The following is a 12,079-nucleotide window of genomic DNA, read 5'->3' on the forward strand; positions in this document are numbered from 1 at the left end:
CTGTCAATTTCCACGTTGTGAGCTGCATTGTGGCGCGTCTCCCCAGAGTTGAATGCAAGCTCATTTGCATAAAGTAGACTTCACTTCAACTTTATGCAAATTAGATGCGGGGAGCGGAGGTCCGACACCTTGCGAAACTTCCGTAAAACCACTAAACTAGCCGTCGTTGAACTAAAACAACAACAGATTCAGCTACTGCACAGATGATTTTTCACCTTAAATACTTTCAGAAATACTTTTCACTGAACTGTTTTCGTAACACCTTTTCAACATGGCGGCTCAGTTGCAAACTTTCTCTTTCATTATGAAAACAGTTCATCCATCCATCCATTATCTATACACCGCTTAATCCTCATTAGGGTCACGGCAGGGCTGGAGTCTATCCCAGCTGACTTGGGGTGAACAGTCTATCACAGGGCTACATATAGAGACAAACAAGCACACTCACATTCACACCTATGGACAATATAGAATCACTAATTAATCTCAGCATGTTTTTTGATTGTGGGAGGAAGCTGGAATACCCAGAGAAAACCCACACATGCACAGTGAGAACATGCAAACTCCACCAAGAAAGATCCCATGCCCAGGTTTCTGTTCATCTATAAAACACTGGTCAGCAAAATGCCACAATGCATCACTTCCTTGTTAAATTCATCCCAAAACAACTCTTCAGCTCACTCAAGCGGTTAGCTATCACTCGGAGTCCCACATGTCTAAACTGCAGATGGTGAAAATGTTTTTAGCTTTTCAGCCGCACATAGTTGAAACATGTTGCAGAAAACATTAAAGCTTGGTGCAGCCGCATCTGTTGACCAGTTTAAATCCATGATCATAGACTTTACTGCTTCTGAATGTGATTGTTTTTAACTGTGCTCCTTCCATTGTTGTCTCGTTGTTTGTCTCCTTTTCATCATGTTGACTGGACTCTACATCTTTGTAAATGAGGGCTTGTCCTCAATGATTCGAGATTTAAATAAAGATTGAAAAGAAAGAAAGAAGGATGGCATTGGCCAGGTGATGAATGGCGCTTGGTGTTTACAAGACACAATGATTGGATTTTTGCTCAAAGAATTTAATTTTTTGTCTCATCAGACTAAAGGATGTTTTTCCTCGAGCTCTCGGAGTCCTTTGAACAAAGCGTCCGTCATGTCTGTCCAGCTGCTCTAAAGCTTTAATAGATGGAGTGTTGCTGAGGTTGTCGTCCTTCCTGCAGGTTCTTCCAGCTCTGCAGAGGGGCCATTGGGGTCTCAGTCACCTCACTAATTAATGATATTGTTATTCAGTTATTCAATTATTTCTCTATGGTCAAATCGAGTAAGATTCCTTATGGATCTGAACTTCCTTCTTTATGCTGCTAGGAACATTCAGAGCTTTAGAAATGGTTTTAAACTCCTGCCCTGATCAATGCCACATCTCAGTTATATTAAAGAGGTCTACAGAGAGTTCTTTGGAATGCGTGGTTTGGGTTTTAGTCCTGACAGGCAGTGTGAATGTCAGACCTGATATATACAGGTGTGTGACTTTCTAATCTCTGTGCACTACCTTCAATTTGCCACAGGTGGACTGCAGGGGTGCCTCCAGGATAGTTTTCATTCCACCAAAACCAAAACACAGAGCTGAATTTCACATTTTCTATGATGCTGCTGTTGTATACAAGCTACTGGAAAACTGTGTCAGAATGAATTTAAAATGGCTTTAGAGAAGAGAAGCTGCAGTTTATTTAAGGGGAAAAAGTTCACCTATAGGGGTCATACACAAAATACATTGCAAAAGTATTCACCCCCCTACAGACATCTTCTATTTTTGCATATTTCTCACACTTAAATGTTCTAGATCAGGGGTTTCAAACTCATTCTAGTTCAGGGGCCACATACAGCCAAATTTAATCTCATGTAGGTCGGACCAGTAAAATCACAGCATAATAATAGCCTATAAATAACAACTCCTAATTTTTCCACTTTGTTTTAGTGCAGAAAGGTACATTCTGAAAATGTTCTCATTAATAAACTATCTTTTTACAAAACATTATGAACAATCTGAAATTTCTTAAGAGAAATAAGTGCAATTTCAACAATATTATCAGTTTATCATTTGTGCGTTCCAACTTCCAGACCACAGTCGATCTACAAAGACACAAAACATTTAGTCACAGGCATCTGGAACTGAACCATAGAGTATTTTACTTGATGATCAAAACAACTTGTCAAGAACTAGAAAATAATTTAAATTTACGGCTTTACAAATTTGCAGTTGATGTCTTCTCTGTAATTTTTGTGCTTTTACACTCGACAAAGTCGACCCGCAGGCCAAATTGGACTAGGGCTAGTTTTGGCCCACAGGCCATATGTTTGACACCCTTGTTGTAGATAATAAAACTAATATTCACACAGCGATAAGACAGAAATAACCCACAAAAACACAAAATACTGTTTGTTTTATGATAATTCATAAAAGATTTATTGAAAACCTGCATCATGCCTGTGAAAAAGTAATTGCCCCCCTGAACCTAATAACTGGCGGTTACAACTGCAGTTAATGTTTGTTCCAGCTTGTGATCAGTCTTTTACATCATCGTGGAGGAATTCTGGTCCACTCTTCTCTGCAGAATGGTTTTAATTCGGTCACACTGGATGGTTTTCCAGCAAGAACTGTCCTTTTTAGGTCTTGTCACAGAATCCCAATTAGGAAGTCCAGACTTTGACTCGGCCACTCCAGAACCTTCATTTAGTTCTTTTTGAGCCACTCAGAGGTGGACTTGTTTGTGTGCTTTGGGTCTTTGTCTTGCTGCATAAACCATTTGTGTTGAGCTTTAGGTCATGAACTGATGGTGGATTTTCTCCAGGAGGATTTTCTGATAGAGAGCAGAATTCATGGCTCCATCAGTGATGACAAGTCGTCCAGGTCCTGTGGAAGCAAAGCACTCACATTTAAAAGTGACAAATATTCAAAAATAGAAGATTTCTGTAGGGGGGGCAAACACTATATATATATATCAGAATCACGCTTTACTTCCCAGAAGTTATGTTGTTACAGATGCATTGCATGTAAATTGCATGTAAATACTTGTTGAAGCATGTAAGATGTAACATACAATGAATAAAGGCCTTGTGTAGGGGACTTTAAACCTGGTTGGGCAGATGGCGTGAAAATAAAACATTTGTCTTGTTGAGTGGCATCCCATTCAGGGTTGAAATCATTTATCACCGGTCTGTCTTTGTAAATGGCCACATCAAAGCGAGGACGGCACCGGAGCAAGGAGAAGGGGTTAAGGAGGAATTTCTTGTGGCCTTGTGGGAGACACGGTGTTCAGTCTTCAATTAGAAAACATGGCACCCCCCCTTGACCCAATTATGTGTATTTTATTGAAATGCCATACCGTTTTTTTCCAGCTGAATTCAGTTGTCCAGTTGTATCAAGGTAATGACTGTGTACACAATGTTTTATTCAGACCTTTATTTGTGCAGAGGGGAAGAACTCACTGTGAGCAATGTCTTTTCATCAGGAGCACCCTCTCTCCGGAGTCGATCCACAGATACCTTCATTATGCTGCAGTTTTTGCAGGAAAAAGACCAACAAGGACGTGCCTGATAATCATACTGTGATTTTGTCATTGTGGTTGTTCATTTGTAAGATAAAAGTTCTGTGAAATGTTGCCTCTTATGGGTATGTGGTGGTAGAGTTGGAGTGAGAAATGGAGATGGGCATGAGGTTACAAAGGGCTAATTGAATTTTTGTATTTATTTAGCTAGCGTATTGTTTCATGTGCCGATGAGCCGACGCCAAATTTTTCATCATCTTAAGCCGTGATTAATGTGTTTGCGAGTAACCTCAAATGGCACATGATCTCATCTTCCACAAGTCGAGCGGCACCAATTAAGGGCGCTGGATTTATTCTCGCCAAGGTGTGGATGGGAGTCCAAATAAACAGAGCACACTGGCTTTCCCATCATGCACAATTAATATTTGGCCAAACGTGACTGTGAGAATAAATATTCCAGAGCAGTTTGGGTTGTTTGGTCAGTCAGTTTTGACCCATCACTTATCATCCTCTCAGTTATGTACTGCAAGGTTTTACTCGCCTGACTTATCCATCCGAATCAAGACAAACAAACCAGAATGGATACAGTAACTTAGGCGAAAGTAATACCGCATTATTGCTGTGTTCTTTGTGTTCACACTAATTTTTCAAGGTCCAACACAGACCAGATAAGTAGACTCAACAGACAGTGGAAGCGCTGGAGGACAAGAATGCAGTTATTCTAATTCAAGCTTTGATTAAAGAAAAACAGATTGCTCATGAGGGAAAGAAAGTCGCCGGTTAGAAGGACCCTGGAGCTAAACTTTTAATATCCATCTTTGGAGAATATGTTGAGCTTTTGGACATGTTATGAAGCGAAGCAGAGTTTTTTTTTAAGTCAAGTCTTGGGCATATATGGAGCTGAAGTTGCTAAACATTCAGTCCTGCTTTAACCTTGGTGAAGCTTAAGACTCAGTCCTCTTGTGCATGTCGGGTTCAGGTAATAATTACGGTACTTTGCTTCTCTTAACACCCTGAAAATGGTAATCACACACCGCTCCAGTTCAGAGCAGTTTTAGACGCCGTGCTACACATTCTGCATGCAGTTCATGTCATTGGTTTCCTCTTTCTTTGTGCCCACTGGAAGACCCCAAGGGGTCGAGGAGGAGCTCCTGATAAGGTGCAGACTTGGAGAAATGTATAAAAGCCTTCTCTTTATTCTGTCTGTTTCTTTTCTCCACTCGAGAACTCTGAGAGAGGCCACGTATCTATATGATTCTGTTTGACTTGAACTGCACGGGTTGTCTGACTGACTGTGCTTTTGTAGCTACGATGGAACGACATTTTAAACACAGTTTCATCACTGTTTGCTTTGAATATGTGTGTATTATTTTGTGTGTCTGCATCTGCATAGTCCTGCATGTACGTTCTTTACATAAAAAAAATGTGCAATATACACTACAGGCCAAAGTTTGGAAGTAATTTCACAATGTCTTTCTTAAAAACCAGTATGAATTTTATGGATTCTGGGATGTATTTACTGCATGATCAGATTTTGCTTTCATTGATATGCACCATTTTCCTCAATTTATCTTTAGGTATACATTGATGTTACCAGACAATTGCTGAATAAATGTTATAAGAAAAGAAAGGCTTAGTTTTAGGGCTGAGAAGATTTACAAGTCACAACTTCAGTGCAAAAGTAAAAAAAAAACAGAGTTTGCATTATTCACTTAAGCTCTTTGTCTTTTGAGAGTTTGCATACAAAAATCCCAATAAATCTCAACTGTGTCCATATCTCTATAACTATCTAAGAAGCAAGAGTACAGATTCAAATACCTGATAATCATGGTAAAAATCTATTCTTATGAGTGACTCCTTATAAAACAATCATGTTTATTTTGCTGAAACTATGATAATTTGTTGTACAAATTTGATCTTGCTGCCAAATTTTTTGGCCTGTAGTGTAGATAACCTGTGTAATATTAATACTTATTGTGCTTTCTTATTAATTAAACCAAGAGTTTATCCAAGTACAGCTGAGATGATTTGTGGATGAATCAATTACACGAGCAACAAAAATATTTGACAACCATTTTTCTAATAATTTAAGTAATTTTTCATATTCCAACTTGACAGAAATGCTACTCTTCCTTGTTATTTTAACAAATTTAACGTATTTATTGATAATTTCAAAGTTTGAACAAAACAAACAATTTGGGCTCAAGGATGTATATTGTTTGAATACAGTTCTGGAAAGATACAAAAAAAAAAAAAAACTCCAGTATGACATGACTTGAATTTATTTTGTGTCTGCATCTGCATTGTCCTGTTATTGCATTAGCAGCGTATACGCAACATGATGCACTTAACAAAATGTGTGCTCATAAAACACATGAAAAACCTGTAAAATGTTGTTTTGTTATTAATTAAACCAACAGTTTATCCAAGTACACCTGAAATGATTAGTGGATGAATCAATTACATGAGTGACAAAATTATTTGACGACTGATTTTCTAATAATTTAAGTAATTTTTCATATTCCAGCTCCACAAAAATGCTACTCTTCCTTGTAGTTTTTTTGACAAATTTCACATATTTTTGATCATTTCAAAATTCGGACAAAACAAGGTTTCAATTTGGGCTCAAGGTGGTATACTGTTTGAATAAAAGTTAGAAAAAAAAAACCCAGAATGACTTGAAACTTGTCCAACATTACACAAAATTTGACAAAATGTCTTGAAGTTATTTTGTGTGTGTGCATTGTCCTGTCATTAGCAGCATGTATGCAACACGATGCATCACAGGTTACAGACAGGCGACAGATTAGAGCAGGAATATATTAATGCAGGGAAATAATGGATGCAGATGCTTCCCTGCACGGCATGTGAGGGACACTGAGTGATTTGATGAGCGTGAAAATTACATAAATCATATTATAAGACCTCCCACGGTGACCTCTTTAAAGAGAGTGTTTATTCCATTAGCGCAGCTTTAGAGACGTCACTGACGCTGTTCTCGGTGTTGTCGTGACCCGATCTGTCCGTACAACATGTTTTATTTCTCTTTTTGTGATTCACCTTTAGATATAGCAATGCAATAGAATTAATTTGAATGTTCCAGTTTTTCTAGCTTTGTTAACCTATTGGGGACATATTTAGCAAGTGGAAAATCTGTTATGTTGTCATGCAAACCTGGAAACAATCAGAAAGTTTCAGGATTTTAAAAAACAAGAAGATCAGAACAGTTGTTAGCACTGTTGCTTTACAGCTAGAAGGTTCTGGGTTTGAACTTGCCACAATGCAAAGACATGCATGGTAGTTTAATCAGTGATTCTTAAGTGCACAAGGTTGTCTGTCTTTTTGTGATGGTACTTCCTGCAGGATAAAGTGTGCATGACTAAAAGAAACAGGAATTTCTGACATAAAATGAAGAAGAGGTATTCTGTTCTACTTCCATTTGTGTGATCTTTGTTCTAAAGGTCAAATTTCTTCAGAGCCTTTCAATCTTCTAATCAGAGGCTGTTTCTGATGAATATATCAGCTTGTTATCATCACGGCTGTGCCTCAAGTTTCCAGTGGAGCATAAGTAGAACAGTGATAGTGGGGGATGTGACATCAGAACTAAGTGAAAGTGCCAAATTGTTATTCTGGGCAAAGAGGGTTTTCTCAGTGTCAAATCATGACTAGACTCAGGGTTTCTAAGGGGATGCTGCCTGGCACTCTGAAATACTCGGAGGAAACTGGTTCAGTTTTATCCAAAGCACGATCGGGCAGACCAAAAGTGATGACGCCATCAGAAGATCAATACGTCAAACTTTGTTCACATAGAGATAGAGAAGCTGCTTCATCACAGATACAGAATTTGCTAAAAAAAAAATAATAATAATAAATACACAAGACTCCAATCAGCAAAAGCAGCTGTCTAGAAGAAGTTTCAGAGGACACACGTCATCATTAGGCCTAAATACAATTGAGAAATTAAATAAATGGGTGAATATATATAAAATTCCAACCCTCTACAGTCGTCATAAACAGGGAAATCAGCTATAGAGACCAATACAGTTTTTGTACCGCGGTGTAAACATTTATTTCTGCTGTGAAGTTGCACAGATTTAATATGGAGGTTTGTGGAGACATGACTTGCTTTTGGAGCAGCCTCAAGTGGTCATTGGAAGAACTGCACTTTGTAGCTTCATTTTTCAGTCCCCCAAACCAGTGGTCCCCAACCCCCGGGCCGCAGACCGGTACTGGTCCGTGGGTCAATTGGTACCGGGCCGCATAGAAAGAATACATAACTTGCATTATTTCCATTTTATTTATTATCTGATTCTGAACGATGTTTTATTTTGGAAAATTACTGAATTCTCTACACCACGTCTGTCTATGACTCACTGTTGACGCATGTCAAGATGCTTGCCTCAGTCACATGTCTTACCTACATCCGCCACCTTTTTAAAGGGCCTGCGCCAGCCGGTAACACATAGTACACAGAAGAAGAGCCTACGCTTTCAAAGCAAACAAAGCTGCATTTAACAGACAATACCAAGAGTCCTTCTTGAAATATGGATTTATTGCAACAGGTTGTTCCCCCGCACCGAGCCCGCTCTGCATAATATGCGGCAACCGGCTCTCTAATGAGGCAATGAAGCCTTCAAAACTGCTTCGCCACTTGGAGACCAAGCATTCTGCATTAAAAGACAAGCCTTTGGAGTATTTTGAAAGAAAAAATCATGAACAAGAAGGACACAAGCAATTACTGAGGGCCGGACAGATTTCCGACATCCTATCTGTGTGAAGCAAGGTTTTCTGCAGTGACAGTAACCATAACACAATTACGGAGCAGACTGGACATAAGCAACACACTTCAGGTGTCATTGTCTCCCATTACTCCTGGATGGGACCGTGTCATTGCAGAGAAACAAGCTCAGGGCTCCCACTGATTTAACGTTATGGTGAGTTGTATTTTTCATGCACTTTATGTTTGTTCTTGTGGTGTATCTTATGTTGAAGGCATGTTTACCTTTTACCATTACGAAGCGGTTACTCATGTTATGATGTTGGCACCAGGTCACGAGGACGCTGCTAATGAAGTTGCATACACAGTGGATTCACGTTAATTTTTATATTTAGAAAATACCAGGTTTTTTGCCGGTCGTATCACTTTATTTTGTTGTATTTATCCGCCACACCTTCAAAGCTGGTCCGTGAAAATATTGTCTGACATTAGACCGGTCCATGACGCAAAAAAGGTTGGGGACCGCTGCCCTAAACTACTGCTTGGCAAAGCCTTACCAGCGTTTAAAAAGTTATAATTACTGACGAATCCAAGTTAGAGATCTGAGGCAGTAACACTGACTACATTTAATAAAATACTCTACTTAAATCATTTTTTTTAGCTATATGTATTTTCTTTTAATGGCACTTTCTACTTCCACTCCACTACATTTCACATGATCTTTATTTTTCACTTCACTACATTTGTCCAGCAGTTGTAGTTGCTTCATAGAATTTGCACTCACAAAACATATGAAAAACTTGTAAAAAATGGTTTGTTTTGTTTGATGATTATTTAAACCAACTGATTATCCAAGAACAGCTGAAATGATTAGTGAACCACCTTTCTAACTGTTTAGGTAATTTTTCATATTCCAACTCCACAAAAATGCAACTTTTCCTTGTTGTTATTTTAACAAATTTAATGTATTTTTGATAATTTCAAGGTTTGGACTGTTGGTTGGACAAAACAAACATTGTTAAGGTGTCAATTTGGGTTCAAGGTAGTATGTTGTTTGAAAAAAATTCTAAAAAAAAACTCCAGTGACTTGAAACATGTCCAGCATGACTCAAAATTTGACAAATTGTCTTGAAATTTGTCCAAAATTACTCAAGATTGTCCAAAAAGACTTGAAGCTTGTTCAAATGACTCAGAGTTTCCTAAAAATAACTTGAAATATCTACAAAATGACTTGAAAGATTGTCCAAAGTGTCACATTTGTCTGAAATGACTTGAAATTTGACCAGAAAGACTTGAAACTTGTCCAAAATTATAAAAAAAAAATGTCTAAAATTATTCTTTACTTGTTCAAAATTTCTGAAGATGAACTAAAATGACTTGAAACTTACCTGAAATGACTCAGAAATTTGTCCTAAATAACATCAAACTTGCCCTAAATAACAGAAATTTAACCAAGATGACTGAAATTTGTCTAAAGTGACTCAAAATTCATCTGGAATGGCTCAAAGTTTGACCAGAAAGACTTGAAAGCTGTCCAAAATGTGGCACAGCCGTCCAAAATTACTTCAAATTTGTCCAAATCAGCTTAAAATGCATACACAATAACTAAAAGACCTTAAATAACAGAAACTTGTCCAACATGACTCAAACTTTGTTCTAAATGACAATAAATTCACTTAAAATGTGACCAAAATGACTCAAAATTTGATTCAATGTCTTGGAATTTGTCCAAAATGACTCAAATGGTCCAAAAAGACTTGAAATTTTGACTCAATGCCAAATCACAATACTGCCAAAAAAGTAAAGAAGTTTAAAAAATATATTTAAAATGAATAAAAAAATAGACTTTTTAGAAAACCACTGTCTTTAAAACCACCTTAAAGTGCTATCTATGAATATTATGCTTCTTTTTTAAAGGGAGAAGAAATAAAAAAGCTCAAAACATTTACTTGCTCCTAATTGTTCTTTACCCATGGCTGCTTATAATTGCAACTTAAACATGTCCAGAAACTCTTTTCTATTAATGAGAAATGAATACAAAGAGATTATTTTGGAGTCCAGGTACAAAAGGGGCCACCACACTGATTTGTGGTCGGTTTTCAAGTCTTACCCCACAGTAGTAAAATTGGAGTCATGACCTGCACTTCAAACAATTCAGCTGTGAGATTAAGTATTGGTGGACTTCAAAGGAAGTGGAGGATTCGTGGCCGTGGTGCCTCGGGCAGCCAGCCCACCTCAAAGTAGGTGACAACCCTGCTGACGCGTTTCTATGGGAACAGTGAGATAGTCGGTTTATTTGAACCCAAAGGGATCCCGTCTTTGCTGTGACAGTGATATTCCAAACTGATAGTTCTGGTGTATTATATGGTTTGTGTGATCATTGCTTCTCACTGAGCCTCATTTTCAATTTGTCCTTCCTCTTCCACTCCGCCTGATATCTCATCTGCTTCCCCTCTATCTAATCTCAGTCACTTCCTGTTCGGCTCCTCGCTCCTGTCTTGCTCTCCCTCCAAATTGGACGACGCAATCCTGATTCGAGTTTGGGTTTTCTAATGGGTTCATCTGATGCGAAAATAGGCAGAATGGGGGCCGACGGTGAAAAGGGAGAGGTGCGAGTGGGTGGTTTAACCGCATACGTGTGGGAGAGCAACTAAAAAGCAACCAGTAGAGATAGTGGTGTGTCATGAAGCTCCAGCACGGTGCTCAGTCAGATCCAGGGATACTGTCACATCCCATCCTCCTCAATGCCGGTCTCCGTGCTCTGTGGGCCGCCGAGGTCCGCAAGACATCACAGAGATGTAGATAGAAATACTACAGCATCTGAGCTACACCTTCTTCTTGTGTCCCGAGGCAACCGCAGCCTCAATCCGCAGCACTCTATTGATCATAACAGGTCATTAAACTTGATTTTCCGGTTGTTTTACGCAAAAAGAAAAGAAAAAAACATCAATAACCTGAAGGATAAATTCACGGTCTGTAGTTCACATGAATGGGTTGTTGGAAGAGATATTTTAACATACAAGAAAGCGGTTTTGGTTGATCAAGTGAATATGTTTAATTTTATTTTTGTTACTGATATTACCCTTTCAAGATATCCTATCATTTTTTTCTTTGCAAATTTTAATTAAATCACTTTCGATTCAGTTTTATTCCTATACCGCGAATTCACAACATACACTACAGGCCGAGCATTTGGAAGCAACTTCAAGTCCTTGTTAAAAACCAGCATGAATTCTGTGGATTTTGGGATATATTAACTGCATGATCACATTTTGCTTTCACTGATATGCACCATTTTCTCCTTTTACCTTTAGGTAAACACTACTGTTCAAAAGTTTGAGGTCACCCAGAAAATTTCATGTTTTCCATGAAAACTCACACTTTTATTCATGTGCTAACATAACTGCACAAGGGTTTTCTAATCATCAATTAGCTTTTCAACACCATTAGCTAACACAATGTAGCATTAGAACACAGGAGTGATGGTTGCTGGAAATGTTCCTCTGTACCTCTATGGAGATATTCCATTAAAAATCAGCCGTTTCCAGCTAGAATAGTCATTTACCACATTAACAATGTCTAGACTGTATTTCTGATTCATTTAATGTTATCTTCATTGAAAAAAAAATGCTTTTCTTTAAAAAATAAGGACATTTCTAAGTGACTCCAAATGGTAGTCTATATTGAAGTTACCAGGCATTGCTGAATAAATGTTAACAAAAGTAAAGCAGGGCTTAGTTTTCGAGTTGAGAAGATTTACAAGAGTCACAACTTCAGTGCAAAAGTTAAAAAAAAATAAATAAAAAAAATCACAATTTGCA

Source organism: Amphiprion ocellaris, chromosome 4 (genome assembly GCF_022539595.1).
Source record: "Amphiprion ocellaris isolate individual 3 ecotype Okinawa chromosome 4, ASM2253959v1, whole genome shotgun sequence".
Classification (NCBI taxonomy): domain Eukaryota; kingdom Metazoa; phylum Chordata; class Actinopteri; family Pomacentridae; genus Amphiprion; species Amphiprion ocellaris.